We start from the raw sequence: 20,130 nt of genomic DNA, 5'->3' as shown, positions 1-20,130 counted from the left end.
TCGCGATAGCCCTTGTATTTTTATCTTGTGCATTTAATGTAGCTAGCTGACCTTGAGTAGATAATAACCTTTGAAAATGAGTTTGACTATGACTAGGAGACAACTTATGAATGTTACCTATTGTCTTTAAATCTCCCTAAAGCCAATCAATAGCCCTTTGTCCTTCTTGTGTGAAAAAGTTCACATCATAGAGCTTTGTGTACAGACAAAATATGTTCTCTAACACATTTTTCATGTCTTCCACATTGGTTGCTAAGTAAGCTTGTTTGAGTGCAATGGTACTATAAATATGCTCATCTACCCTTGTTAAAAATATCTTCTTAGACCATTCTAAACGTTTGGTGTTTGTGTCAAGGTCTGCATTACTAATCTTATCCACTAGATTCACTAGTTTCTTAATAATAGGTTTACTTTCATTAGGTTCTAGGAGGCTAAATGCATCAAGAAATATGTCTTTGATGCCATATAGCACTTGTTTTTTCTAGTGCTCCCTTCTGAGTAAATCTTGATTCTTTTTCCTTGCTAGAGATTCTTACAATATGCTCATTTGTTTTATGGTAATTGTTGCTAGATCAAACTTTGGAAGTTTAATCACCTCATCTAAGTTGACATCTCCATAAGATGTGCCTTCTCCAACCTTAGATGTATTAGGACTAGACCTTGATGATTGTAATGGTGTAGAATCTACACTCGACCTTTGAAGAGTTTGACTAGGAATAGGAGATGTAGAGTTTGGTAGGGTAACCAATGTCTAAATTGCTATCTATTCCTATGGTTTCACAGTCTAAATTGACTCTTTAGTCCTATCCTTCTCCTTCTCTATGTTTTATTATTCACCTTGAATCTGTGAATTAGGTGCAACACTGCCTTCTTGACCTATATGGACTTGTGTCTCATCCTTCTTAACTATTAATACTACTTGCACTGAAGCATTTGGCACCAATGTGCTGACATGTGATGTCATAGTGTCTTTTCTTTGGTATAACACAATGGGCATGAAAACATGAGTGTCAGAGGTGACATCTAATTGTGCTTCTAGACCTCTTGTCTCCATAGATGAAATGGAACACTAGATGTGTCTATGTTTTGTTTCTCCCCTATTGATGCATTGCCAATTTCATTTGTACTTACCAATATAGGATAAATGCAAAGTTTAACAACTAAATTTGAATCTTGTAGAATCCTCTTCAAATCTTCCTCTATCAAAGGATTGATGTTCTGCATAGTATTATCAAAAAAACCCTTTATCTTGATAGTATCTATTTGATTTGATTGTTCCACATGAGGGGGAATGGAACTCAAAATATCTACCTCAAGTACATTCTGGTTTGTTTTTGTTCTTCTTTAGCTATTACCTCTATATCTACTTCTTTTTTCTAAGTGCCTCCCTCATGTCCATCCTTGATAGATCCATACTTGGTAATCTCAACTACCTCTTGATCATATTTTTCCTCACCTACCTCCTTAGGTGCTTGCTTAGTTATCTTTTCTATCTACAACCCATAGATAACTTTCCACATTTGGGTACTTTATTTGACAACTTCCTCAATGTTATTATACAAAATTTTGAAAACTCTGTATTTGGGATAGAATTTCCCTTTGTATTTTTTAATGGCCTTAGTTATAGATGACTTGTCCAATTCTAACATTACTATGGCTAGACTAGTCTCCCTTATATTTCTTTCAGTAGTTAAATTGTATTGCCACCTTTTCTCAACTCTATCATATAGACTTTTGGGTAGATAGTGGGAAAGCTCAATAGGAGTGGTCCTGAATGTGGCCATCATCTTGTATACATATTCCTCAACCTTATTCATTTCTACCTTTCCTAATTTTTCTAACTCAACATGTGTGAACCTTGATAAATCTACATTATTCTTAATATTATCACACATGTTGTCTAAATTAGAAGAGGGACTATGACTTACTATTTGGAATTGGTTGTTGTCATCTAACTTGGTCCTCTCCTCATTTGATTCATTTGGAGCAATATACTTCCTCCTCTATGGTTTTTCATGTTGACTCTTCTCTATAGTAGTTTTTGTTCAAGTTTGCCTTTGAGTTTATCAACTTCCTATGTTTTTTTTGTAATAGCTCTTCTACTAGCCCTGGTGATAGGTATGGCTAGCTTTTTGTTGTGTTGGCTTCACAAATTTCTTTGGTTTCCTTGCTACTAGCTCCTTATCTTTTCTTTTCTTCTTCTATGTAGGCTTAGGTGCTTTATTGGCTTCGTCTCCCTTGACACCTTTATCATGTTCCACTTCCTCTTCTTCTTGGTCCTTTCCTTGACCTTGTGTTAGTGCAAGTAGGGCTTGAGCTAGTTTCTCATCCTCTTCTTCTTCTTCTCCCCCTTCACCAAATATTTTTTTAAGCTTCTTCACAATTTATTCTTCTTTCTCACCATGGAGGTTGTCTTCAAATTTATTATGATTCTGGCTTTTACTTCCTCATAATTGCCAAATGAGGTTGCACTATTGTCTACTTCCTTTTCTAATAGTGTTTTTATGGCTTTTGATGCCTCATCCACATTGATTTCATAAGGAAATGGCCTGAGCTATCTAACCCTAGGAGCAACTACTTTTACATAAGTATGATCAGCATCAAATAGAAAACAAGCATCATCATAATATTTCTCTACTAGTGACACTAGTGTCCTTAGTCTTTGTTTTATAGACTTCTTAAAGTCTTCAAACTAGCTTGTCATGAATGACACAAAATTGTCCCCAGGTTGCTCTATGTATTCTCCAAATTGGAATATTAATTGACTTGTTGGTCTTCCAAGAAACTTTTCCAAATGAAGGAAAAGTGTTCTACACATAGTTTAAACTAGTAATGAACCAAATTTTCATTGTGCATTCTTTGTCTTTCTTATGACTCCAAAGATTTGTGATAATTGTTGAAGTTGTAACTTGGAAAGGTCATAAGATTGATTCTTCTTCGCTATCTTGTAGCCCAAATCCATAGCCACACAAGACACATTGTTCAATCTACCAGATTGAAAGAACTTCTCAAAAATTATTCTCACTATAAATGCAATTAGGGAATCTAAAAGTGTATCAATTATCATCCCTCTTTTGTTCCATATAGCCCTTGTATTCTTCTCCATTACTTCCTTCTCATCACTTTGCATAGTCTTGGGTCTCTCTAAGGTAGGGTACCCTATTACTCATTGAATGATCCTTTTAGTGATCTTGGTAGGGTCATTTTCTAACCATACTAAGTGATCATGTATCATGCTCAACACTGTCATAATCCATTATATTTTGAATACATTTGGAAAGTCTAGGGCACAGGTTAACCCTTTTCTCTCTACAATCTTGTTTTCCTCCTTCAACACTCCATCAACACATAATTTTCCATAAAAATCTGTAATTTCCATGTCTCCAATACTTCAAACCTTACAAGTGTAAAAACATCTTACATGTTGTATCATCAAAACCTCTGGTGGTATTTTCCTTGTATGCAATCTTAGGAATAACTCAGATTGGTGGTTGTTTAATCTCATTTCTTATCAATTGAACATTTAAAACTTCTTTTCCTTCCTTCCTAATATCAATAGACTTGAACTAGACAACATATCAAATAACTAGGGTTTGTGATAATTCATGTATTGTAACTCTACACACGATAAATACCTTATGCTCTTTGGTCTCTCTTCGATCTTGAATGAATGCAATTGAGTTAAAAATTGTTCATGTCCAGCCCTTAAAATTTGATAATAAATGCTTAGTGCTTACAGAGTTGTAAGCTCAACTATCATAGAAATTTTAATTCACTCAACTTACATATGATTTCTTTTATGCTTAGTAACCACAATGAGCTTAGCCAGTACTATCACCTTTAATAGGTTAGGACCCACTAAAATTTCATTCTCACTCGATAACAACATGAAACATTTCATGCTTGGGAGCAACATGAAAACTAACAAAACTTATAGATTTCTTCCAGGTTCTAACCAATACATTGCATCTTAATTCATGCATATATAATCTTTTCAGAGCTTAGATTCTTAGATTTGATGTAAAATATATCAATGCAATATTTGTCCCACATACCTTTTGATTACCTAGTTGGGGGTGATGTGATCACTTGATCCATTGGATGAAGTGACCTCATCTAAGCTTGATGTGTTGCAATCTTCCTTTTTCTTCCATGTCTTGTTCATCTACATTTTGATATTCTCATACTAATCTTCCATTTTCCTTTGTCGAATTCCCTGATATGTTCTTTTCACCTTGTTTGACAATTCTTGCTAATGTGACTAGTATTCAAACAACTAAAACATGTAGTTTGACACAACCATCTACTATAGTAACTTTTGAAATGTTTTCTAATACAATTCTCAGCAGGATGTCCATACTCTTGACAATAGTGACAACTATTCATTGTATTATAATCCCAATTGTAGGGTTTTCCATGGTGTTGTTTCTTTGTCTGCTTGTTTTATGTCCACTTGGCATTAGATCTACATTCATGTGCTCTATGTCCACACTTCTAACAATTATGGAAATTTCCTTTAAAACTTTGTATTCTTACATAGTCTTAGTCTTGCATTCATGTGCCTAATGTCCTTTCTTGTTGCACTTATGATAGTAACCCATGTTTTACTCAGGGTTCTAATTTGCATTGTTTTTTATTAAGAAAAACAAGTTTTAAAAGGATCCTAAAACCCAAAAGTTTTTGTAAAAAAGCTGGCAGCATAATATTAAATATAGTCTAAACCCAATACTTTACCTACATAAGGCCAAAACAAAAGACATGCAAACGGCTAGAAAGGAAAAGCCAATAGATCCAATTGACAAAAGGACAAGACATGAAATAAAACCCTTACTATTGGGTAAAAGCACAAACTTGTGTCACCTTTTATAAAGAAACGTGATATTAGAATGTGACAGTTCAACATTAATGAGAAAAAAAAATGGTATTTGGGTTTAAAATATGAAGATGATGTAAACTGATGAAATGTGTAGAATTGGATGAATTTTATGCCTATAAATTTTATAAATTTTTTGAGTAAGAATTTATTCATTTTATTTTATTTTTAAGTCCCTTTTTTAATTGTAAAAAATATAGGGTGTAGTTCCTGAGAAACAAGTATATGCAAATCATCTTTTTTGTTCTAATTTGAAATATCCTATAGATGACATGTATAGCTAGTGAAAAAAAAAAATAATAATAATTTTTGATGTATATTTTCTTTGTTATAAGTACTCATGTTTGACTTTATTAGAATCCAATAATTTTTTCCTCCTGTCAAAACTTCCTTATCAAATCTATACCTTCTTGACAAAAAATTACATATTCATGAAGCAGATTCTCTCCTCTAGAGATAAATATAATTTTTTAATTTTTTTGATATGATTTACTATTTTTTTCCCTTTTTTGAGGGAGCATATTCTGAAATGTTAAAATATCGACTTATAATATTTTGAAATTATAACATATTATAACTAATCAAAACACTCAAAATTTTATATAATGATGATCTTGAAACTGAGATCTATAAAAGGGTATTTTAGTTTTTGAGAAAATTTGAGTTTTGATAGAGAAATGAGATTTGACCAAAACAGGTTTTGGTATCATAAACGGTGACATAGATCTATGCTTTTACCCTATTCAATCTTTCTATCAAGATCCTGTATGGTTTCAGCTACTTCATTAGCACTCTGGATCTCCATAGTCATGCACTCTTGGTTTAGATCAGTAGAACATTCCACTAGGCCCTTGGTCACATTCATTTCCCTCTCAATCTATCTAGAATCCTCATTGACTCTTTCATCCTTTTCCCCACCAATGCCCACATTCTGATTTGCATTGTTGCTCCTACAAACATTTTCTTTATGAACTAACTTTCCACAATTACGAAAAGTGGGTTTGTAGTTCTCACCTTTGTTGCTTTTGGGTTCACCACTTTTAGCTGATTCTCCTTCCTTAGTACCGGTGTATCCCAATCCAATAGTATCATTGTTAGATCTTGGAGATCTCATCAATTTCTCAAAGTACTTGATAGCTTCATTAGGTCTATTAAAACTTTGAGAAAATTATTTTTCTCTTCTTAGATCATTTCTCAGTTGTTCATTCTATAAATTTAGGGTTGTGGTCTCACTATCCTTACCATTCAATTAATGATTGACAATCATCACTTGATTCATTATTTCCAATTACATGCTAGCAATCTTATGTACCTCTGATGTCTTCTCTTGGATATTATGTTGGTCAGTGTCATTTTGTCATCTTCAATCATGATGTTGTCTTCCTTGGCTTGCTTTTTTTTTTCTTAGTTACCTCACATAGAAATAATGATTAGACTTCTTGTTATATTTTAAGATTTCTAACCTTTGCAATTAGGGCAGGTCATTCTTTTCTATTAGATCTACAACTGCTGCAAAATTTTCATTTGAGTTTCCATCTACAAAAAAATTAGTAGTGGCTTCCTCCTACTAATGTGTGTTATTATCATCAATAGATACCTCTTTCTTTCTCTTTAATGAGTGCTTAAACTCATCTCTTGCTTCATTCATCTGATGTAGGCCATGCTAGATTTCAATCTTCTAGTTCTCAATGACTTTTGCCAACTTGTAGACTTTCGTCTTCAAGATCCTTTGTCAAAGCTACAATGCTTTCCTTTTCAAAGAAAGAGGATCTAATACCAATTGTTGGAAATAAAATAGGGAAAGTAAACTCTAAGAGGAGGGGGGAAGGAAGTAAACTATAAGTTCAAAAATTTATCCATTAAATCATTCACCATACATCCATCTCATAATTTTCATGTAAACTAAAATACTAAACTAAGCATGTTTATCCATAGCATGAAAATAATAAACATTCAATACATATATGACACAAGATATTTGGTTACCAAAAAACTCTCCAATGAGAAGGTAAAACTATGGTGGGGATGACAAATACAAATCTTCACTACTATAGTTGTAAATTGTATACAATGAAGGTTACAATGTTTGATCATAAACTATGATCTACCTTGTGAAAGGTCTACCCTGTTAAAGGCTAACAAATATTGTTAAATCTTACTTGATTAATGGATTTAAATACCCTATTAGAAGTGTGCCTAGTTAAAGGACTTCAACTTATAATGAAACTTAAGCACTCGATTAAGAGATTCATACAAAAATTGGCTAAAACTTGAAACCTATTAAGGATACTCTATTAAGGGATTTTACTACTTCACCTATTACAATCTCTTAGCTTTGATCCTTCAGTTAGAACTTCTTTGCTTGATAAAAAAATCACCTTTTTCCTAATGTATGCTTAATCCTCTATGATCATGTTCTCTCTACCTAATTCTGTAATTCATATCTCAATTCACAACTCCTTAGTTTCCATGAATTCTCTATCTACACATGCAAACTTCTCTCTTCACTCTTATAATCTTTTAGGGTTGGCCTTCCTTAAGAAGAGCTAGGTAACTTAGGGTTAGGTAAGAATGAAATATTGTGATTCACCCATTTTTCCACTTAGAACATCCCTCAATCTGATTGGTTGCATTCATTGAATAGGGATTCTTGATATAGATTTGTTCTTATCATCTAGAATTGCAAAGCAATCCTTAAGTTAGCTCAAAAAAGATTTTCATAGGAGTTTGTGCCATTATGAACAACTATGTCCAAAATAATTTACTTGACACTTAAAGCCTCTGATGCTTGACATCCACTATATCTTCAGTGTTACAACTCATCTTCTAAATGACTCGGCATCCATTTTTCACTTGACATATACTAACTTTCTCATCACTAAAGTGACTTGGCAGTAACTATCTACTCAGTGCATACTGGATATCAGCTTGCATTATCTAACAACTTATGCTTAGCATATGCTACTTACTAAACATGCACTTTATTAATATGAAGTTGAGTGTGGAGTCACTCATATGTTGAAACCAATCTGAGATTAACAACATTGAGTATGAGAATACACTTGTAGATAAGAAGGTGAATATTATAAGTAAAAAATTCAAGGTACATGCATCTCTATGGTAAAAAAAATTGTAGAATAATAGGCAAAGAAAAGATTAAGACTTGGGGGAAGATGATTAGCAAGTTGAAAGGAAAATTCTTATCAAGTGATTATCAAGTTATTCTGCTGAGGAAATTACAAAATATGAGGCAAAAGATATGACTATGAAGGGATATGGTAACAAATTTTATATGTTGGGTATCATATCTAGACACATTAATGAGGAAGTGAAAAGAATTACTAGATACTTGAATGGATTGAGGAATTATATAAAAGATGAAATTAGTTTTTTCATGATAGAAAATATTGAGGAGGCATACCAATTTGCATTAAAGGAAGAAGAAAACTTGAACAAGAGGCATAAATAGGGACAAAGAGATAGAGGTGGTAAAATTCATAGAGGAAGAGGTAGATCCTATGGTGAGAATAATAGATCTTATATGGTCAATGTAAGACTAACTAGGACAAAGTCAAATCATAATAGAAGGAAAAATGTTTATATTGGGGTAGAGGAAGTTATGCAAGAGGGAATGATTATAACGGAGAAGATATGGCTTGGTTTAAAGAAACTTGTTTTAAAAGTAGAGAAGAAGATTATAAAGAATTTGAATGTACTAATTTGAATGTTTACATCATTAATAATGGAAAATCTAGTTATAGACCAAGAAAGGGAAATACAGAAGGTTACTAGTTAATTACATGTAGTGGCAACTAAAATTTGTTGTTATGAAAAAAGTTGTGCACTCTACAAATTGTTAAAAATACCAATTTTTTTTAAAAATTACTAATAATAGTAAAAATAGTAGAAAAATAAAAAATCATTTAAAAAAAATATTGATTAATGAAAGAATGTAGAATAATATGTTTTCTTAAGGGAGAAATTATTGCTAAAAGTTCTAAAATTCTAGTAGAATTTTACAAACCTTTGTTGAAATAGATAGTATACTCATATATGAACATATACGTCTGCAAACAATTTAATTTAGCTCATTTGTATAGATGTTAAAAATAATTAGTGAATTTTGCAACCCTAGATAAAAATACCTCAAACAAATAAGTTCTTTTAGAAAAAAAATCTAATTATTCCAAAGGTTTAAATATACTTTGGATGCAATAATGATGTTTATCTTTTTCCAATGATACTTTTTATAGTACTTGAAGTAAAAATATATGTAATAAAAAATGTTGATCATTAAATTTTTTAATTTTAATTCCTAGAGTAATGATGACTCCATATGCATGACACGATCTATTAGAAAATGCCAAAATCATTTCACAAATGAGAGATTCTATTGACTTAGGAAAAAAATAATAAAAAATAATTAGCCTCATTATATGGGTGAGGAGAAAATGCCTTATTCAACCTCCTATGTCACAATCCTATGAAAAGAGACAAAAAGAAAAAATAACAAAAGTAAGTTTCGAACTAAGGTGTGAAATATGTCCTAATGTTTGACTAGGTAAGATTAAGACTAAGTTCTCAAATAAGTTCCAATTTTCAATAAGGTGGGTAAAGTATTATGTTCACACCAACACCTTTAAGAGCTATAAAGGTAGAATACCACATAGCAATAAGAGAACTATAAGTTTAAAACTATGACATAAATAATGTAGTTGCTAAAATATTGATGATAGACAAAAAAATAAAATACATGTCATTGATTCTTGTGAAAAAAATAAAAATCTAAATTATTCTTATCCCTTGTTTCTTCAATTATCTTAAAAATGTCTTATTATACTTGTCCTATAGATAATGTACTATTGCATTCACACAAATAAATGAACTTAATCTTATTTACATTATAAAATTTAATAACAATTCTATGTTTCTAAATGTAAACTTTAAAATATTAATTATGTCATAACTTAAAATAATTATCTTCCACTACATCACTCACCAATAGTATACTATTGTAATCACTTATTTAACTACTCATTAATCTTATTCTCTTTCAAAAAATTAGATATTAGTATTTTTAGTTTTGATTTTAAAAATGTTTACATGTAAGATTTATAATTTTAAAAATTATTAAAAGTATTTTGCTTTAACTTGATTGGTTCAAATATTTTAAGATCTTAAAGAGGCGGATTTCAAAGAATCACTATCTAATTTTTGAGGTTGAAATATATATAAGAATGTAAACACATAAAAAAATATCTAATAACTTTTCAAAATTAAATATTAGATCCAAAAAAATTATATATCCAAATTTAATGATTTTATATTTTAATAAAGTTTAACATTTTAATTAAATTATTATTATAAGTTTACATTTATATCAAATTAAAACTAATTTTAATTGTAAATATTTCTCTAGAATTATTATTTTTTATATTTAAATTTGTATATTAGTTTTAATTGTAAATTTTAACTTTTACAATTATATTATTTAAATATTAATTAAATTGTGTTAAATATTATTATTACAATTATTTCAATTTATTCTCTTGTAATTTAACTTTGTTAAACTATTATAATTTGCTGCAAATATATGATCATTTCAATTTTTGGTAACTTTACTCTTATACAATACATTAGATTTTATGGTTTGTGTAGTAACTCTTCAATAGTCTACGTATTACAATTTTATATAAAGACAAGTACACTTGTTACTATCCTACTTTTAACTTACTTATAATAATAAATACATAAATAATTAAAATGTCTACCACTTATTATTGCAAAATAAAAATAAAATAATTCAGTGGAACAAATGATACGTAGGTACAATGGAAATTATTTTAACCAAAGTGCATTAAGCACTCAAGATAAATCTGACCATATTTATTATTATTTTTAATTATTAATTGAATTTTAGAAACTATTTGACTAAATTATGGGAAACATAATTATAGAGTTCACATAATAATTCAAGTAGAAATTTTCTACATGAACTTATTCACATGCATACCTGATCGATTAGGTTATTGTCTATATAGGGAGTTAGGCAAGGGTTCTATGAGGGAGGCTTAAGCTCTCTTTTTTAGGAAGCTAGTGGTTCAGTGGGCAAAATTTTTTTTTATCACTGAATTAATCAGAATCTTCTCTAGGAAGGCCAATTTCATGAGACCCCAGCCTTAGAAATTAAGAATAATAAATAAAGAGAAAATTGCAGTATTCAAACATATAGCTGTGATCTGATCTTACAAAAGTAAATCACATCATTATTACTCAATTCATAATGGCTGAACAAGTTATTATTATTATTATCTAAGGAACGTTTCATATACGTCAACAATGGCCTTGTCCAGTCAGATCACAATCAATTCAACGTGGTTCATTATATTTGAGATAAGGTCAGCTTAATTATACTCAATTTCTTCGAGGATAGTACGTGAAAATACTCTTCACTGAATAATCAGGTCTTTTCACAGCTCGCAATATTACATTCCATTATAAACATAAACATAAACAAGAAGATATTTGTTCAGTTAACTTGATTTAAATATGCCAAGTAATTTGGATAAGTTATTTAAATTGAATAAACTATCTAATAAAAAAATACATTATCTTTGTCTATTGTGATTGATTATTTATATAAATTCTATCATATATATATATATATATATATATATATATATTATAATCTATGAGATAATTTTTATGTTATCTAGGATTTTTTTTTGGTGGAGGTCATTCACAAATAAGTTTTAGGTAACTAATACGGGTCCACGCGTGTTTCAAACCTTATGATGTCTTCCAGCCTTGCACTCAGCAGAATTGATCCTTGGTGGGATTGACATTATTTAGAATTTGATTGTACAAGTGAGTGTTTTTATTCAAGATTTTAGATTATATTTTGCAATGATGTTATAATCAGAATGATACATATTGTAAGGAGAACAAATGATGGTTTCTAACGAGATCCTAAATATTGATGCAAAAAGCGCTCATACAATCAAATTTAAATATGGTATACAAAAATAAACTAATTTCTATGTAGAGCATTCAAATAGTATAAAATATCAAGTACAAAACCCTTTACTACACAAATTCTTTAAAATAGCATTTGTACACATTTAAATGAATATTCTTGAAAAAAACTATTAGATTTTGTAGATATTTATTGTTTGAGAGCATTTAAATTTATAAGAAAGATGTTATTAAATCACACATTAAAAATAAATTTGATTTTTTATGAATGTTGTAATAAAAAAATATATAATATTTATATCGATTGTAATAATTATATTATATAAACTACAAGACTTCAATAAATATGTTATTATGATAACCAATTTATTTTCTAACAAAAATTCTATTAATACAAAATAAATAAACATATTCATTGCCCATATTCTGTAAAATAATATTTGTACATATCTACACAGTAGAAAAACTAAAGAACATGATACCTAAGTTGATTGTAATTGTTAAAGTCCATAAACACAACCTTTCAATAAAGTATTATGTCTATTAACACCAATTTAGTGATACTGGAAGGACCTTAGCATTTGTAAACATTTGTATGATTACTGGTGGAATAAAATATGAGATTCCTAAATATGCTTGTTTGAAAACATTGAAGGTTCTGAATCCACTCAGCTTGTCGGTGCCCATTTCTTTTCCCCCGACAATGGAATCCAGCAAACTTATCAATTATATTTTTTCCATTCTTCAACTGGAGTCATTTCCAGCTGTACCTATTAATATATATTTCTAGAATGAGCCCCTGCCCCAGTTGTTACATTGAATTTGGCCAAGTTATGGACAAGTCAGAGATAGGCTGATTAAGAAAAGACTTTTAGGGTGGTGCTGCTGCAGTACATTCTCACTATTCTAATTTGTTTTAAGTTTCTTGGAGATTGTAGGCACTACTAGCATTACGTGGATCATAATTTCTTAACTACTGAGTGCAAAGATTCCGCAAAAGAAACAGCTATTAAAGGCTATTGGAATGCAGAATATTCACTAGGAGTGAGTGCATTACATTTAAATGTACTTGGGGAATACGAATAGTGAGAAGCATAAAAGCAATATGTAAAATTTGGTTGCAGATGACTTTTTTAAACAAGAAGCTTTTCGTTAAGATTTGTTATTTGTTTTTTTTTTTTTTTTTTTTCAACTGATTGGTTAGATGCCATATTAGGGATTTTTTTGTATATTATATAATGAGTATTTTGGCTCCCTTGGTTCTACTGGGAAAGATTTCTATGTGCCCCAAAAGGATCGTTGGAGGCCATATGTTTTCCCCATATTAGATTTTATTTGTTTTTCTTAGACATATATTAAAATATTTCATATATATTATCATTAGTGGTTAGCATGAAGAGATGTGAAATATTACAAATAAATGTGGGACACGAGTCATTTAGTGACAAATATTATTTTAGTTACTTGTGCACCTAACATAGCAATTATAGTATTGTTATTCTTAGTAGGTTTTGGGGTAGTTAGGTTTTTTATCCTCTTTTAGATTTAACTATCACCCCTTGGATGTATATAGCATCCCTCTCTCACCTTCACTAGTTAAGGGTATTCTACAATATCTTTTGTTCTATCTTTTTACTTATAGATTATTTTAGATTTATCTTCAATTTACTATTTTCATTTTCACTTATTGATGCAAGAGCATCTTAGGTTTTTGGCAATCTTGCATTGTTTTATTTTGCATCTTTCTTTTTTTGTTCTTGTTTTCCTCTCTAGATGATCGTAAGTGTGGTTCTTTGATTGTGGTCCTAGCTCATGTAATCCTACTAGCTCATTGGAGACCTTATATGAATCATTGACCTATGAGTGCACATCATTTGGATTCCTATTCAATGATTTCTCATTGTTTTGTTCTTAGGTAGTGTGATCTTAGCTGACACCTTATGTAGTTGATGGATTTTTCTTGGGCAGTATATGATTCATATCCACAGTCATTCGAGACTCTTCATGATGATGCTTTAATCATGTGTCGACCAATATTTTTGATTGTACATTTGTAAATGCTTGTTTTTTCAACCACTAATCCTATCTTTGGGTTATGTCTATCTATTGGAAGTGTGAATCTTCTAGGCCGACCTATATGTTTTGATACCTATATATGTATAATCCATGATGTATCAAGAATAAGGAATATAGTAAGAAGATCTAGAGGTCAAGCTCTTGTGAACATTGTGGTTGCAAATTTGATATGTTGTAAGGCTACAATTAAGTAGGCATGTTACTCAACATCATGTTTGAAAATTATCACTTTAGATCTACGTATAACCAATAAAATTATGTTGTTTTCTTCCCCCATTGTATTGTTCCTTCCTTTTGTTTACTATTGCTGCTTGATTGGATATCTCCTTTGGGGATTCTCCATCCTAGAGTTGTTTTAAGTGGTATTAGGGAAAGGTTTTATATTCCTTTAGAGATAATTTGACTATGATCAGTTGTAAAACCTAGAGATTTGGTCATAGGGTGGAAGATCTCTTACCTTAACTATAACTCGAAGAGGTTGTGACCTTGTAGAGCCCTAATTGATTTTTTTATAGGGGTGAAAACTTGTTTTTAACCTATACCTTGCAGAGGGTTGTGAAGATGGTTCATGGAAGAGAAAATTAAAATCATGTAGTCATAGATATGTTGGGACAAATTGCAGTTAGACTTGAATTTGTTGAGATATGTCAAAGAAGAGGAAGACTTATGGTAAATTTTAGTAAGATAAAGTTGAGGAAATGATAGAGTGATTTCTTGATATCGAAGAAGGTGCCAAAAAAAATTTGAGAGCATTTGCAAGGTTTAATGCAAAGTCATATTTTAATCATCATGATTACGATGGAAAGATTGATGTTGATGAATTATTGGATTGGATCTTTGAGATGGGTCAATGCAAGAAGCTGGGTCTCACTTTTGGCAAAAAAGTGGAAGTGTTTTTCTTATTTTTGAAATATTTTGTCAATTGATGTCAAAATTTGAGCAATTTAGAGATTAAATATTTAAAAAAAAACTTTACAAATAAAAATTGTAGTGCTTGGGATCTTCTTTTTGAATATGTAATTTATTTGTATACCCATGTGATGGATTATTTTTTTGGTATGGATCTTTAAAAATCACTTTTTCAAAATGCATGTTTGAGGACCATACCATGCTCATGTATAGACACCATAATTTGACACAACTAAATGAATTTTTGCGAATCCTTTTAAATAGAGTTAGCTAACACACCAAAGATTGATGAGAATATTTTTCTTCGATTTTTCAATGAACATTTTTTTATTAATTTTTAATTGGCTATAAAGGTAAATTTTAAAACCTCTCATGTATGAACACCATAATTTGATCAAAATTTCACTTTTTTCAATTTTTTTTTAACTTCAAAAAAATTGAATGTAGATTGATGACATATAAATTAATTTAAGAAAAATCATAAAATAAAAAAGTTATTAAAGTTTTAGTGAATGTTGCTATTTTACATTTAGGTACAACCTTTGATTAAAAAATAATACAAAAATAGTAAATAAAATCATAACACTATAAAATTTATATTTCTAAACTCATGACAGTGAGAGCTCTAATGGGTTATTGTTTCATAAAAAAATTTGATCGGGAAGACCCTTGAAAATTTATGGCAAGGCATGAATTTATCAATTCAATGCCTTAGCCAAATCTTGAGAGGCCAAGGCATAGGCTTGGTCTCGCCAAGCCTGTCCCAAACCAAAATTTGAAACAGGAAAAAAATCCCACCTCATGTTGTAAGAAATGAGCACCAGTTATTTGAAATTCAAAAAATGAGTACCCATTTTGAAAAACTAAAAGCGACATGTGAAATCCCCCCAAAACTTTTTAAAATGATTTTTTTAGAAACAAGCACCCATTTTTTACTTTTAAAAAAATGGGTACCTGATTTTTTAAAAATAGGTACCCATTTCTTAAAAATTCAAATTTCTAATTTTTTGAGAAATGAGTACCTATTTTTGAAAAAAAAAATGGATACCCAATTTTAAAAAAAATAGGTGCCCATTTTTTAAAATCAGGTACCCATTTCTAAGAGGTCTCATTCTGTAGATTTGACTTCCATAGAATTGCGACCCAACTTTGTGCATTCACCCAAATGGAAACATACAAGTTGAATTTGAGAATACACAACTAGACAAGAAGGTTAAGATTACAAGTACAAAATTGAAGTGACATATTGTTAGCATGAATGATGGTGGTAGTCCTATGGGGGAGTATTCTAGAAGTGTTGGAGACAAAATTCAAAGGTTGTGTGTTGCATTCATGATAGAGTTTTCCATTGATGTCAACATATTGGTTATTTTATGAAGATGGGCAAAGAAGAAAACATAGTTTGGCTTTGTGAGGTTTTAGGAATGTACATGAGCTTATGTGCAATTGAGAAGATATTCTATAGAGTATCTAGGTACTATAGTTAATAGCACATACATAAATATGAAGACTAGATAGAGATATGATTGATTTAGTAAAGGCAGTGTTTAGACAAATTTTCTAGGAAGTTGTTACTAGATTGTTTGGATTATATCTCCTAATAGAGATGGAATCTAGTTGAGAAAACTTGCATAGAGGTAGAATAAATGATAAAGATGTTGTGGTTATGGTGCACATCCAGATGAGTAGTGAGTGAAGTGTTATGAAGATTGCGAGATGATAGTTTGTGTGTAATTGTGGAATGATGTAATATTGTAATGTAACATGTAAACACAATACCTTAAGTTGGTCCTAAATTATTATTGTAATTTGGGAAAGCCTCGATGTCAACTCAATAATTTGGTTTAGGAATTGGTATAAAGAAAAGATATTTTTCTTGGTTGTAATCATTAGTGAGATCATTTTTATGATATGCAAACTTGGGAGTGAGATCCAGTATAGATATTATATTTTCAAACTTAAATGTAGACATCTTTTGGATCAGAGAAGTGGTTTGTGCATTTGAGGCATGATGAGCTTACAAGGAATTCTATATGGAAAAGAAGTTGTTTTTGGACAATGTGAATGTACCATTGTATTATTCAGTAAGGATAGTATTGAAGTTGTTTGGATAGTGGACCCATTTGTCTTCCTAATCAACTCCTAACAAGGTTGGAATCTCCTAATAGGGGGGCTAGTGCAAGAAGTTGGGTCTCACTTTTGGCCAAAAAGTGGAAGTGTTTTTCCTATTTTTGAAATATATTGTCAATTGATGCCAAAATTTGAGGCATTTTTAGATTAAATATAAAAATAACTTCTGAAATAAAAATTGTAGTACTTGGAATCTCCTTTTTGAATATGTACTTTATTTGTACACCCATATGATAGATTTTTTTGGTATGGATCTTTAAAAACCACTTTTTCAAAATGCATATTTTAGGACCATACCACACTTATGTATGGACACCATAATTTGACACAACTAAATGAATTTTTGTGAATCCTTGCTAAAGAAGTTACCTGATGCACCAATGATTGATCACAATAATTTTCTTTAATTATTTAATGAACTTTTTTATCATTAATTTTTAATTCATGATTAAGCTGTTTTCTAAAACCTCTTGTGTACGGAAACCATAATTTAATCAAAATTTAACTTTTTTGGATTTTTTTTCTAAAATTCAAAAAAATTGTGTGAAGATTGATGATAGTAAATTAATTTAAGAAATTTGAAAAATTGAAAAAGTTATTAAAGTTTTAGTGAATCTCACTATTTTATGTTTAAGAGACACTTTTGATTAATAAATAATGCAAAAATAGAAAATGAACTCATAACACTATTAAATTTACATTTTTGAAATTAGAATAATAAGATATATAATGCGTTTTCATTTTATCAAAAAATTCAATCAGGAAGACCGTATAAAAATTACAACAATCCTTGAAATTGTCGATTAATTGCCTTAGTCAAAATTTGATACATAAGGGGAAAGGCTTGGTCCCACCATGCCTTTCCCAAAGGCAAAACCTGATGCCAAAGGGAAATACCTGCTCATTGCATTAGAATTGGACACCAAATTTTCTATTAAAAAATTGGGTGCTTGATTCTTATATAGTCATTTTAGTAATCAGGTACCCGATATTTGAATAATAGAGTACCTGATTCTTAAGTATGCGTTGGGCCCCAAAAGATGCCCCACAAAGCACTTATTAATCATAGGATTGATTGATTGACATATTTGAGCTACAAGAATGAATTTATGTCACAAATATTATGTTTTCTTATCATCTTCTACAATTTGCAAGCTATTGATTTGAATTAAAAACTACTTAAAACATGGGATCAAAACAACGAAGAAAGAAGAAAATAAAATTCTGAAAAATGAGGAGATTACAACAAACAAAGAGAATGAAGCAGTATGTCAATGAGAGAGAAGACAAAAAATTAGAGAGTTGACTAACATAATGCCCCACCAAGGGATCCAAAAGAACATACCTAAAGTTTTACTAAGTTTACCAAACATTTTTTAATTTTAAAGATAACATACAATAACAATTATAAAAATAGAGAAAGAGATAACATACATTCATACATAGGCAACACATTAAAAAATTACATTCCTTAAGGATCCCAAGACATTGAATCACATTTAAATTTAAATAATAATAAATCCAATATATAACACAACCACATTAAAGATTAACTACAAGTTCAAATTCATTTAAATAATATACATTTATCCCAAATGTCACTTGGCAATAATTGAAATGCACAATCATCCACTGTACATGTCATAGTGTATGAAAGGCTAAAAGAATATACATCATAAAATATATTACATCATTTCTTTAAGATTCATCAAATTAAAATACAATACAATAAGTATAACCATCCATCATAGTACACAAAGATAGAACGAAAGGAAATGCAGAACAAGGAACTCTAGCCACGGTATTGAACTAATGGATCTCAATGGTAAAAGGAAAAGCACTACCACTCAACCTCATGGTAACCCAAAAAGGTCTACTCCTACCATGCTAAGGAGATAGTCTCAAGTCCTGAATAGGATAACAAACTCAAAAGTGAATTCCAACAACTAAGTCGAGGGTTCCAAGATAAAATGATATCTAAACCCAGAGACTACAAAGACACATAGGGAATCTATAATGCTAGTGGGCAAGTGACATTGTAGGAGCCAACTCTAGGGTTACCTTGCTAGTCTTTTAATCCTTCAGTCCCCTAGTGACTCTATGTGGCACTAGTATCCTTTCATACTGACAAGACATACTAATGATGCACGGTCACAACCAAGCATCCTTTCTACTCCCATCCTAGTCTATACTAGTACTCAAGGCATGGGTGAGGAAAGAAAAACAATTTTATTAGTTCATTTTACTCTCATTTAGTGTAGTGTTTTTACTTATTAGATACCTATAATGGGTCACCCATTAGCCTCTTTAGGGCCTTGGCCTCAATTTCAAGCCACTTCCCAACTTAACATACAAATAACCTACCCTAAGCTCAGCAAAGCAAAAAGATCTCAAAAGACCATAAACCGTACATCAGTTCTCTAAACAAGCAACTAACAAGTACTGGAATCACTTGGTCAAAATACAAGCATCACTAATACAATCATTCTAATAGGACTTATCCAAGAAAGTACATATAAACCAAATCATGACATCATATACAATCATCAAAACAATACTTCCTAGCCTCTGGTAAACATCCTAGAATTGGTCAACACTCTAAGTCAACCCCAAAATGCAAAACATAAGACAACATAAATTTAACAGAGTATTTTTATAGTTTTATTTGATTTTGAAAACATAGAGTCTAAGTTAATAGTAAGGTTTAAGTTTTTAATTCAATGTATGTTTTTGGTGTGATAAATTTTTACTATTTTACCCTTACTACTTTACTCATTTTCACATTAAAATAAGAATGCATTATTAGCATAACTCAAAAAATAAAATTGTCTTTATTAAACATCATAAAATAATTTAAATAGTAATTATTTAATTATTAGATAATAACTTATAGCTATTATGACTATTGGAATGTAGAATATTCACTAGGAGTGATCCTCATTTGCATTACATTTAAATGTACTCGGGGAATAGGAATTGTGAGAAGCATTAAAAGCAATATGTAAATTTGGTTGCAGATGACTTTTTTTTTAAAACAAGCTTTTCATTAAGAATTTTTATTTTATTTTACTTTTGCAATAGATTGGTTAGATACAATATTAAGGATTTCTTTTGTATATTATATAACGAGTCTTTTGGCTCCACTCATTCTACTGGGAAAGATTTCT

Source organism: Cupressus sempervirens, chromosome 5 (genome assembly GCF_028749045.1).
Source record: "Cupressus sempervirens isolate cs-2001-9-10 chromosome 5, ASM2874904v1, whole genome shotgun sequence".
Lineage (NCBI taxonomy): Eukaryota > Viridiplantae > Streptophyta > Pinopsida > Cupressales > Cupressaceae > Cupressus > Cupressus sempervirens.
This window is presented reverse-complemented; position numbering follows the sequence as displayed.